The sequence below is a fragment of the Bos indicus x Bos taurus genome, chromosome X (assembly GCF_003369695.1).
Source record: "Bos indicus x Bos taurus breed Angus x Brahman F1 hybrid chromosome X, Bos_hybrid_MaternalHap_v2.0, whole genome shotgun sequence".
Lineage (NCBI taxonomy): Eukaryota > Metazoa > Chordata > Mammalia > Artiodactyla > Bovidae > Bos > Bos indicus x Bos taurus.
Window position 1 is genome coordinate 58456875 of NC_040105.1, and position 13153 is coordinate 58470027.

Below are 13153 nucleotides of genomic sequence, written 5' to 3' on the forward strand. Positions count from 1 at the left end.
ATGCTGGAGAGGATGTGGAGAAAAGGGAACCCTCTTACAGTGTTGGTGGGAATGCAAACTAGTACAACCACTATGGAGAACAGTGTAGGGATTCCTTAAAAAACTGGAAATAGAACTGCCATACGACACAGCAATCCCACTGCTGGACATACACACTGAGGAAACAAGAATTCAAAGAGACACGTGTACCCCAGTGTTCATCACAGCACTGTTTACAATAGCCAGGACATGGAAGCAATCTAGATGTCCATTAACAGATGAATGGATAATAAAGCTGTGGTACATATACACAATGGAATATTACTCAGCTATTAAAAAGAATGCATTTGAGTCAGTTCTAATGAGGTGGATGAAACTGGAGCCTATTATACAGAGTGAAGTCAGAAGGAAAAACACCAATACAGTATATTAACACATATATATATGGAATTTAGAAAGATGGTAACGATGACCCTATATGCGAGACAGCAAAAGAGACACAGATGTATAGAACAGACTTTTGGACTCTGTGGAAGAAGGCAAGGGTGGGATGATTTGAGAGAATAGCATTGAATCATGTATATTATCATATGTGAAATAGACCGCCAGTCTAGGTTTGATGCATGAGACAGGGTGCTCAGGGCTGGTGCACTGGGATGACCCTGAGGGATGGGATGGAGAGGGAGGTGGGAGGGGGTTCAGGATGGGGAACACATGTACACCCATGGCTGATTCATGTCAATGTATGGCAAAAACACTACAATATTGTAAAGTAATTAGCCTCCAATTAAAATAAATAATTTTTTTTAAAAAAAGAAAATAATATTAGGTAACAGTATTCATTTAGTATATGGATATGGCCCAAGTAGTGATTGTACTAAAATTACTAAATTCTTTACAGCACTGTTTTATTATATGAATATGTTTTCTATGTATGTATGTCACATATGTATATGTGTCATATGGAACAGATATAATATAAAATCCATATATGTGTCACACACACACACAAATATATAATACACTGTGCATGTTAAAACTCTGGAAATTATAAGGAAATATCACAGCCTCTGGATTTCTTTTTTCATTTTTAGCTGTAGCTAGAATCTTTGTGATGCAGTGAATTGAGGAGAAGTCAACAGGAGAATTAAGCTCAAATGAATATATCATACACCAACTTCAAAGAATGGACTTCATCGGCCCTTTGCCCACGGCTGTGTTTTGAGCACCACCTTGTTAGTAAGCTGAAACTCAAAGCAGTTCTCTTGACTCCAGTGCTTGAGTGGTTTACATTATGCTATGTGAGTTAGTAACTGGGAAAACCACATGTGATAAGAAAAACCTATGGTGATGACAAGAGAAATTGATTTATTCCATAGTTTTCACACAACATAAAAACATAAAAGGAAGGGTTTATTCTGAACAGTTTTCCACTGTTACATAACTATACAATGTTCTGAGTAAAAAGAAGGACCACTCTGAGACTTTCCTTCTTTTTTTTTTTTTTTAGTTTTTTTTTTTTTCCATCAAGCATCAAGATCTTGAAAAACAAAAATTCCCACAGTCCCCAAGCAGAACCTGAACATCTCAGATGCCATGGTGAGGGTTTGAGATGAGTTCTTAGTTTAAGTGTGGGAAAGCAATAGACTAACAGACTCAGGTAGCAGTTTAGCTGAGCACAAGGTCTCTTCCTGATCTGGAAGTCAGCGAAGATGAGGGCAGAATTGAATAGTAGTTTTTCAGAATCAAGTTCCTAGAACTCACTGCCGAGTGATTTGAGGTCTCGGTGCCTGGAGTTCTGGCCCAGGTCTGGTCGTTCTCATTCTCGCTTCCTCAGGTGCGTACAGGTGTCTTGCTCCCTGTTTGTCCCAGGTGCCTAGCCCGTGCCCAAGCTCTGGGCTCCTTGAGCATCGCTGGATGCCTCTCCCAGCTTCCATCCCCAGGTTGTTCTGATTCCACTTCTCCTCTGCAACTTTAGAACATGTATTAATATGCGAGTGAGGCTCACAATATGTCAGGGATAACCTTTAATATGCTCTAATTTATGAAAAAAGTAACATTTTCAAACTTGGTGCTTCCACTATTATTAGTGCTGTGGACATCTGCTGATTTGGGATTGCTGGCACCCTTTCCTTCTTCTTATGGAAACAGCTGCCTCTTTTCTCTTGGAGGGTTGACCATCCTTTCTTCTTTCTTTGGGGTTGGAGGACTTGCAATCACAATGGTGGTCACAGTGGGGATGGACTGATTTGAGAAATATGTATTAATAATTGGAGTCAGCAGGACGAAGTAATTTGCCATGAGGGGTGAGGACAGGACAGGGAGTCTTGGCTTGGGTAATGTCAGAAGATGTCACTGCTAATGGAGCTAGAGAATATAGCATGAGAATTGGATCATGGTTTTAGTTCCTTATATTACATATATCCTATGATAAATTCTAAGTAACTTACCCGACTTTCTCATTGATTTAGCTACAGTCATACAAAGCACCATTTTTAAAAAGGTGGAGGGAGGAAAATCCAAGTTGCTAGGTGGAAGAGAGTCCTTTCAAATAGTGCTTTGTATGACTGTCTGTAGCTCAATCAATGAGAAAGTCGGGTAAGTTACTTAGAATTTATCATAGAATATATGTAATATAAGGAACTAAAAAAACAGTCTTCATGAGTACCACCTATTTGATGCTTATCTAAATAAAATTTGCATCATTTGCAAAAAAAATCTCCCTATAGTGTCAAAAATGGGGTGGGAGAGGAGTAGATATTTACTCCATAGAGTATTACATTAAACTATTTTAATATATTCTATGAAATCCAAATGTTCGAAAGACCAACCTTAAAATGTAGAAAAAAATGTTGCAACTGTACTAACACTCATTACTAAGTAATATTCATGGAATATTTGCTCCAAGCCCAGCAGCCCCCAGGTGAGCCTCTGCCTCCTTTCTGATGCCATATCTGAGAGAAGCCAAGTCAGTCAATGTCTCTGTGAGGCAAAATAGTCATTAAGAAACAAAAAGTACACTTGCCAAATCTTCCAACTCATTGTTTAATTTTTTACTTGAAGAAGACAAAAACACTGCAATTCACATATTTAGACAACTTTATCACTATTGCTCAGAGGAAAGGCCTGTCCTGGTCTAGTAGAATTCTACAGAAAGGTCTTGTGTTTGGTGTAGTAAGGGATACTGGGCTCTGGCAGCCCACTAACCTAATTAATAAAATGGTACCCTTTGTACCAGGAAATGTCAACCCACTCCAATCTTCTTGCCTGGGAAATCCCATGGACAGAGAAGACTGGTGGGCTACATACAGTCCATGGGGTCGCAAAGAGTCAGACATGACTTAACAACTAAACAACAATAATCACTTTTCAGATCACACTTGAATTATTAATTTTTCAGAGAATTTGAATGCAAAAAGTAACAATCAATATAATTTAAATGTCATCTCACAATTAAGAAAGTATCTCACAAGTCTGTTCAGTTGCAGGTTTTTATGTTCTATTACATTGCTAAGAAACCACTGGGGCTTCCCTGGTGGTCCAGTGGTTGAGATTCAGAGCTCCCAATGTGGGGGGCCTGGGTTCGATCCCTGGTCAGGGAACTAGATTCCACATGCAGCAACTAAAAATCCCATGGGCTGCAACTAAGACCAGGAGCAGCCAAATAAAGAAAGAAAAATAAGTTTCTTTCTTAAAAAAAAAAAAAAAGAAACAGATACCCTTTCTGAATCATCCTTGTGATTCAGGGAATCACAGACTATTCCCTGGCCATTTCACAATCTTTGCTGGATGCATTAGAATTTTCTAGGTGGTAAAAAGAAAGTTTTGAATTTTTTAAATTACTATGGACTTAAAAGAGTAGCAAGTTTCTGCACTGTATTTCTGAAAAATATCTGGGAATAACTATAACAATAACAAAAGCTGAAAATTATTTTCAAGGACTAAAGAAAACAAATGCATTGTCATGCATGCTACATGTTATCAGTTAAAATAGCCAACTGTGATGAAATATCTGAGGGAAAAAGTAGAGACTTTTACAAATGTAGAAGAAAATGTTACTTCTCTGGGTCTAAGTACAGAGTACCAAGGACAAGGAGAAATATGTCAGAACAAGCAGAAAAATCGGGTCATATACCTTGAGAATCGAAACCTCTTATTTATTCTCACTGAGAGAATTACTGTGAATAACTAGGTGAGTTTGATAGCAGCATAAGGAACAGAAAGGGAATGAGAAAAGCAGGAAGCAAATTCGAATAGCCAGGAGAGTGGCTTTGACCATGAGCATGGTGTCAGAATTTCAAGAATGACAGAAAAAGCAAGTAGACAGATGGCAGAGACACTTGCTGAAACCATAGGGAAGAGAGTTTCAAATATGTTATCATTGCTTTTGAACACTCATTGCCCTTAACTCTCTGTGAGGAAAGCTCTGCTAGCCTTTAAGACTAATGAAGACTGGTTGTCTTGCATTGGGAAATATGGGAGGTTTAAACTGAAAAAGCCTAAGGTTTCTTGATGAAAACAAACCTATGATGGGGCATTCAAACCCAAAGCAGCATTTTTAAAAATCAAAGTACTGATGGTTTGCAATATTGAGTTAGTCTCACATGCACAGCAAAGTGATTCAGTTATGTGTTTTTTCAGGTTATTTTCCATTACAGGTTATTACAAGATATTGACTGTAGTTCCCTGTGCGTGTGCGTACTAAGTCACTTCAGTTGTTTCCGACTCTTTGCAACCTTATGGACTGTAACCCACCACGCTCCTCTGTCCATGGGATTCTCCAGCAAGAATACTGGAGTAGGTTGCCATTTCCTCTTCCAGGGGATCTTCCCAACCTAGGGATTGAACCTTGGTCTCTAATGTCTCCTGCATTCACAGGCAGGTTCTTTACCACTAGCGCCACCTGGGAAGCCCTGTAGTTCCCTATTAGTGAAGTCACTCAGTCATGTCTGACTCTTTGCGACCCCATGGACTGTAGCCTACCAGGCTCCTCCATCATAACCTATTCCTCCTCTCCCTCCCTTCCCCTTTGGTAACCATGTTTATTTTCTATGTCTGTGAGTCTGTTTCTGTTTTGTAAATAAATTTATATGTATCATTTTGGGGGTCTTCCCTGGTGGCTCAATAGTAAAGAATCCACCTGTCAATGCAGGAGACATGGGTTTGATCCCTGGTCTGGGAAGATCCCACATGCAGAGGAGCAACTTAGCCCCAGTGCCACAACTACTGAGCTTGTGCCCTAGAGCCCACGCTCTGCAGCAAGAGAAGCCACCACAGTGAGAAGCCCAAGCACCACAACTAGAGTAGCCCCTGCTTGCCACAACTAGAGAAAGGCCCTTGGGTAGCAATAAAGACCCAGCACAGCCAATAAATAAACCAACAAATAAAATTATTAAAAAAAAAAAAACCAAGATCAATGCAGAAAGGCATTTATACATCACTGAGAAAGGTGTTTGGGGTGAGGGAGAGGAGAAGTAAATACAAAAATCATCGATGTAATCACCTGTTTTTTTCCAGAAAAAGCTTAAAATGAGTCATCTCTCTCCCTATGTCTCCTCTACCCACCTCCTCCACCACTCTTATGATTCCAGAGAGGAAATAATAGCCAATAATCACTGTGGTCACAAGTAATTGATGGTCACAAATGCATGGTCAGGTACATAAAATTATTTCTACTTTAAAATACAAATTACCAAAATGAGGAAATATATGCATACACTCAGTTAACGGAGGTTACCATAGAGACAGCCAGCCGTACTGTTTCCAGTTACTGCTCTTCATTGCTCAGAATGCATCCACTATAATTATATTCCTCCTAGAATACTCAGATACACATGTTCACGTGCACACACACACACATGCAGGCTAAACACAGTCAAGCAACACAGTCCCACAAAATTTAGGTTATGCTGTTATTTCATCTGTGCTCTTGAAACCATGGAAATTCAGAGCAACAAGAGGCTCTGTGTCCAGAGTCTTATCCAACATACTACGGTTGCAGCTGTAGAAAATTAGGTCAAAGCCTGAGATGGGAGTTAGGAGCAGGCTTCTGACTAGATTCTGAGTGTGCTCCTTGTCCCAAGATTAAGATGGCATGAAAGAGACTCCCAGAAAATGCTAACTTCCCATCAAAGAGGCCCCCTTTGACATTGGAGAGTGACGACATCTATCATACAGAAAGCACTATTGTGAGGACATTACTGAGCGCTGGAGTGTGAATTATTCTTTTATCTTTAATTTTATCATCTAATAATGCTTTGAAAGTACAAATATCATTTTTTGATGCTATGCCTTCAGGGAAATTAAGAAGTGATCACTGCAGTTTTAAACACTGTACTTCCAAAATAGACATATAACTCGTGATTTGGGAGGAATGTTGTCACCTAAGGGGCTGGATTATAAAATTCCAATTTAAAAACAGTATAGGTGTGAAAGGTGTTAGCTGCTCAGTTGTGTCCGACTCTTTATGATCCCATGGACGATGGCCCACAAGGCTCCTCTGTTCATGGAATTCTCCAGGCAAGAATACTGGAGTGGGTTTCCCGACCCAGGGATCAAACCCAGGTCTCCCAAATTCTACTTTAGAAAAGTGTTGGAGGTAAAGTGGGGGAGGGGATGTTGGAAGGATACCATGGGGAAATTAAGAAATATCACAGCATTTCAAAAATAATTAAAGAGGAATCCTCATCCCCTCCCCCACTTTTCCCGTAACACTTTCTTAAAGTAGAATTTGTGGAAAACCTATTTTGTTTTGAAGTTGGAATTTGATAAGCCAGCCCCTTAAGTGATTGCATTCCCCCAAAATCAGAAGTTACGTGTCTATTTTGGAAGTACAGTCCTTCCTGCAGGGGCTTCCTAGGTGGCTCACTGGTAAAGAAATCTGCCTGCCAATGCAGGAAATGCAGGTTTGATCCTTGGATGGGGAAGATCCCCTGGAGAAGGAAATGGCAACCCACCCCAGTATTCTTGCCTGGGAAATCCCACGGACAGAGGAGCCTGGCGGGCTACAGTCCATGGGGTGCAAAGAGTTGGACATGACTGAGCACAAACATCTTTCTTTCAAAAAGATCTCAGAACAAACTGGAGGCTGCCACAGAGAAAGGGTTGGGGGTGCTGATGAAATAAGTGAAGAGGATTAAGAGGCACAAACTTCCAGCTATAAGATAAATAACTCCCATGTATATAATGTACACATAGGGAATATAGTCAACAATATTGTAGCAGATTTGTCTGGTCATGGATGGTAACTAGACTTACCATGGTGATCATTTCACAATATATTCTACTGTTCTGTTCTACTGTTCAGGGCATGTGCATATACACATGCTAAGTCACTTCTATCATGTCCAACTCTTTGTGACCCCATGGACTGCAGCCTGCTAGGCTTCTCTGTCCATGGGATTTTCCAGGCAAGGACACTGGAGTGGGTTGCCATTTCCTTCTCCAGAGCATCTTCCCAACCCAGTGATCGAACCTGCATCTCTTACATCTCCTGCATTGGCAAGCAGGTTCTTTACTACAAGTGCCACCTGGGAAGCCCAATATATATCACAATATATACATATGTCAAATCATCATGTTGTACATCTAAAACTAATACAATGTTCTATGTCAATTATATCCTAATAAAACCAGGAAAACAAAAAAAAAAAATAAACTTTTTAAAAAAGACCTCAGAACACATACCACCACATGCCAACTTGTATTCAGCACTCACTTTCCCTGAATGCTCAGATCTCTTTGCTAAGAGATTTAGGGCTTAGATGTAGTCAGGTAATACATATATATTTAATACATTTCCTTGTCATTTATTTCAATATATTTAGTAAAAGTAGCCTGCTTCATATGTCTAACTCTCTTGGGTGATTCCCTGTTCTATCTCCTACAAAACAATTTCATTTGGAGTTTTAACATCAGAGAAGATGAAAGCTTTGGACTATTGTTGTTTAGTTCCTAAGTCATGTCCAACTATTTTGCGATCCCATGGACTGTAGCCCTCTAGGCACCTTTGTCCATGGGATTTCCCAGGCAAGAATACTGGAGTGGAAAAAAAAAAAGAATACTAGAGTGGGTTGCCATTTGTTTCTCCAGGGGATTGTCCCAACTCAGGGATCGAACCCACATCTCCTGCATTGGCAGGTGGCTTCTTTACCACTGAGCCATCGGGGAAGCCCAAGCTTTGGACTATGGTTATTATAAACTTTCTTCATTCTCCAAAAGCACAAAATTAACTTGTTTTCTTATAAATAAAATTACTCCACTGACCACAACAGCACAATCTGAAGCTTCCAGTATTTCTGTATCCTGTGACAATGGAGAAGCAGCCCTGTGTGGTTCCATGATGGGAGTCCTCAAAACATGCCAAAGATAGAGATGGAGATATGGATGAATTACACTGTAGCAGTCAGAGCAGGCAATGTTCAGTCTCTGCTTGGGCAACAAAATAACCAATCTCTTCTTTTTTTGATGCTAGGTTAAAACAAAGAGCTACCACAAATAGCTGAAATTTGGTGGTGGGGGATTCCTAGAGAAAGTCAGCTTTGTTAAAGTACTATCTATCAAACCTCATGCCAGAACCACTAAGAAAGTAGGAAATCCCCTGAACTTGAGACATTTCCCCCTTGCCCACCCTGTGATGATGGAAACTCCTTTAGTAACCAGGAAGCATTAACCCCACCATGGCAGGATGCAAAGAGATAAAGCTAGGGAACAGGATGGTCTAAAATAATTAACAGCTCTCTAAAGAGTTGGCCCTACTAACATGGCTCATTCTTTCCAATTATAGGAACACATTTCCTTGGTTTTTTTTTTTTTTTTTTTTTTGGCCCTGCCATGCAGCATGTGGGATCTTAGCTCCATAACCAGGGACTGAACCCATGCCCCCTGCAGTGGAAGCTCACAGTCCTAACCACTGGACCACCAGGGAATTTCCAATACATTTCCATTTTTTAAAAAGCTTACACATGATTAAATTCATTAGGAGGACTGAAAGTACTATTTTTTTTCTTCAAACAAACAAAATTGCTTTTCAGCACATGTTAGAAGGAATAGAGTAGTAGAAAGGGTGGGGCTGTAAAAACAAGACCTGGCTAAAATATACCACTTATTTGCTATATGACCTTGGGCAAGGGCAAAATGCATACCTGCCTCAGCGGCAGCTCCATCACAACTATGACACCATATTCCACAGTCTCACACAGAGAGCAAGTGAGAATGTATCTAGAAACTTTTTGGTAATTCCTGAAGTCTCATATACATTGTTTTCATGACATTAGAACAGTACACAGTTTATAATAATTATTAAAGTATTTTTGTCTGCAGGATAGATTAAAAAACAGATTTTATGTGAAAACACATATTTTACCTTCACTGAAACTCATACCCCTATTCATACATGACAAAAAGAAAGGGTTAGCTGAAAGCTAGAGACAGGGACAAGAGCTTGGGAAAAGGCAGCAGTGTTACCAAATAGATACAAAGTCTGCTGCTTTCAGTACAGGGTCCTTTTGGAAAGAGGAAAGGTCCTCCCCAACCTACCCCATTTCCAACTGGGCACAGGAAACCTACTAACTGAGGGAAGGAGAAAGAGAAAAGCACTTTAGTGACTGCAACTGCTAGCACACACCAAACCTAAGAATTTGTTAGGTTCTAATATGGAAAGAGAAAGATTTTAGAGCTGCTCAAAGAATAGGACAGGAATCTTACACAGAAATAGAAGAAAAGAAAGGAAGATCCCTTGGAACCCTGATTTCAGACATTGTTCATTCTTAAAAATACAGAAAGCTATATTCTCAATTAAGTTTTCTTCTATAGTGTATTTACATACTGGTGTTATTTTATTTTATTTTACCATTTTATAGAGTAGCTAACACAGGTAGTGGTCAGCTCAATGGGGTGGCTGGTGAATGCACGTGGACCATGACCAGTCATGCGTTGCATTCTATGGAAACTATAACTGAAGACCTAGAAACCATAAGGGTTATATGCCATTTCTGTAAACCTCATCCATGTGCTACTGTTTTCTAATTTTCTGTTCCCTCTTCTCCTTGCTTTCTTCTGCCATCCATATTTCTTTTGTAACTTCCAAATAGCTCTCCCTTCTATCTCCTTTCCACACAGAAAGAGTGTACAATTTTTTAAAGGTATGATAAGTTTTCAAAATAGAGATATCAGTATTTATATACGTTTTGTCCAGTTGTTAAGGAAACTTTTTTCAAGATTAAGTCTATGATGGCACCAAAAAACAGTAAGCATTTCACAAATGTGTTACTTTTATTTAAAGAATTCAATAGTGTCAAAAGTAATCTATTTACATGGGGTTTTCACAATCCATGTTTCTGTCTTTTATTATCTAGGATTATAAACATAACAGGGCTTCCCTGGTGGCTCAGACAGTAAAGAGTCTGTCCACAATGCGGGAGACCCAGGTTTGACCCTGGGTCCGGAAGATCCCTTAGAGAAGGAAATGGCAACCCACTCCAGTATTCTTGCCTGGAAAATCCCATGGACGGAGGAGTCTGGAAGGCTACAGTCCATGGGGTCACAAAGAGTTGGACACGACTGAGTGACTTCACTTTCTTTCTTTTCTATAAACATATCAAGGCAAAAAGTTATAATAATTAACGAACTAAGTCTTCATCTCAAGAAGTGGGAAAAAGAACACCGAAACAGTAAATTTTATAAAGTTGAAGGACAGCAGTTCTGCTTCCAGCCACATGGACAAGAAGCCACATGGACAAGACTCACCCTCCACACAATGCAACTAGAGTAGCCCTTGATCACCCACAAGGAGGGAAAGCCTGCATGCAGCAACAAAGATCTGGCACAGCCAAAAAAATAATGTACACTATAAACCATAAAGCAATCAGTGAATAAAACCATGAGTTAGAGCTAATAAACCAAAAAAAGAGATGAAGTGAAATCATTTTAAAAAACCTAATTCAAAATAAAGCAATAAAAGAGGGAAAATAACAAGAGGGAAGAGGACAAACAGAATCAGATAGCTGCCTCACCATGCCACCTGCTCTGGAGCAAGTCATGGTGGTGGCACTGGCGGCCTGGCTGCTCCTGGCGTCCATGACTGGCGTGCAGCAGCAGCAGGACTTCAACAACCTCAAGGCCGTCAACATCCAGGGCAAGTTGGTGTTGCTGAAGAAGTACGACGGCTAGGTGTCCCTGGTGGTGAATGTAGCTAGCAAATGCGGCTTCGTAGACCAGCACAGCAGGACCTGGGGCCCCAGCACTTCAATGTGCTTGCCTTCCCCTGTAACCAGTGTGGCCAGCAGGAGCCCGACAGCAGCAAGATTGAGAGCTTTGCCCCGCCGCACCTACAGTGTCACTTTCCCCATGTTTAGCAAGATCACAGTGGCCAGCACTGGTGTCCACCCTGCCTTCAAGTACCTGACGGAGACTTCTGGCAAGGAGCCCAGCTGGAACTTCTGAAAGTACCTAGTGGCCCCAGATGGAAAGGTGGTAGGAGCTTGGGACCCAAGCATGACAGTGGAGGAGATCAGGCCACCATTTACAGTGCTGGTGATGAAGCTCGTCCTGAAGAAGCAAGAAGACTTATAAACACTTTCCTTCCTCTCCCTCATCCCCTCCCCGCACTGTGCATGAGTGACCAGAGCAAACTCAAATGGTGCTACAAAGAGACCACAGACTCTCCTCCACTCTTATCCTGATACCTAACCCATCACTCCTGTCAGGGGAAAATTCTAGTAGTTTGATTATTTGAATCTTAGAGCAACCTCTAGGAACCAGTGAGAGTTCTTGACCAATGACTTACCAGCTGGTAAGAACCTCTAGCCTATGAAAACATGTGGCAAATAGAAGCATTTCAAGCAATTATCTTCTATCTATAAAGCGGGACCAATTCCTACCTCACAGGGCTATTGTGAGGATGAGGATGAAAAGCCTATGGAAGTGCCAAGGGCAGTGCCAGCTAACCAGGAGGCATTCAAGAAATGGTTCTTGCATATGAACCAAAAAATAAGTTGTGATCAACAAAAACTTGAACCCAACATGAATTTCGAGCCCTAAGAATCCAGGCCAAATATTTGCTGTTGTTACAGTTTTCCTATGTATTTTTTTTCAATTACAAAAGTAATACAATTCATTGTAAAATAATACATGATACAAAATAAAAAATGAAAGCATCTCCCTCAAAAAAATAATGATAGCTAGATGAAATACTAAAACTTAAACATATCGATAATTACATTAACTAAGTTATCTAAGCACCTCAACTAAAACTCAATGTAAGATTATGTAAAAAGATCCCAATTGCATTGCTTCCTAAATGTGTTAAGAAACACATTTATAATACACAAGGGGAGTGACATTAGCAACATGGCAGACTAGGAAGCTCCAAGCTTATGTTCCCCAACAAAAACTTAAAATTAAATTTGAAAAGAAAAAAGCAAGCAAGCCAAATTATCAGACCCAACTGTGTCAGCACTTCTGGAAAAGTCACAGGTTTACAGCAACAGAACAAGTGTCCAATCAAGAAAAAGTCATTTTCAAAATCATGGGAAAGTTTTGCAGCATTCTTACTCACCCTCATCCCAGCTTCTCCCTAGGAAGGTGGTAGTTGTGGTCTGAAAGCGGCTGCCTGGTTCCCAGTCCCCTCCCTTGAACTGGAGGAAACAGCAGATTATTTGCAAGTGGTTGCCTATGTGCTTTCTACCCATCCACCATGTTCCATGTTCCTTTCTTCTTGCCTTCTTTTGGATTATTCATCTATTTTCTCCCTCTTGTTTGAAATGTGTACCTTTTATAGTTTTTAGTTTTTATACCCTTATTAAAATACAGTATTAGTCTAACTTAAAATCTTCTAGAAGATGCATTTCTTAGTATGCCCTAAACTGTATTCAATTCACAAAATCCTTCGGCTAGGTCTGATTTGTTGCTGAACTCATCCATTGACTTTTTCCTACTAAATGCTAGTTTTAGTGATATAGAATTCTATTATTTTCTGTTGACCAACCATAATACAATGGTATTAAGCAAATGTTAGTTACATAATCACAATAGTAAAAGATGTTTATCAGTTTCACAGTAAGTAGCCAGACAAAAAAATAAAAGATAATTCTTAAGTTTTGCTATGAAGGTGATGGCACCCCATTCCAGTACTCTTGCCTGGAAAATCCCATGGACAGAGGAGCCTGGTAGGTTG

At 40.1% G+C, this 13153-nt stretch overlaps 1 pseudogene; it reads left to right on the forward strand.

The window, feature by feature from the left end:
• Positions 1-11016: 11016 nt before the first annotated feature.
• LOC113886800 lies at positions 11017-11610 on the forward strand (annotated as a pseudogene).
• The last annotated feature ends 1543 nt before the right edge of the window (positions 11611-13153 follow it).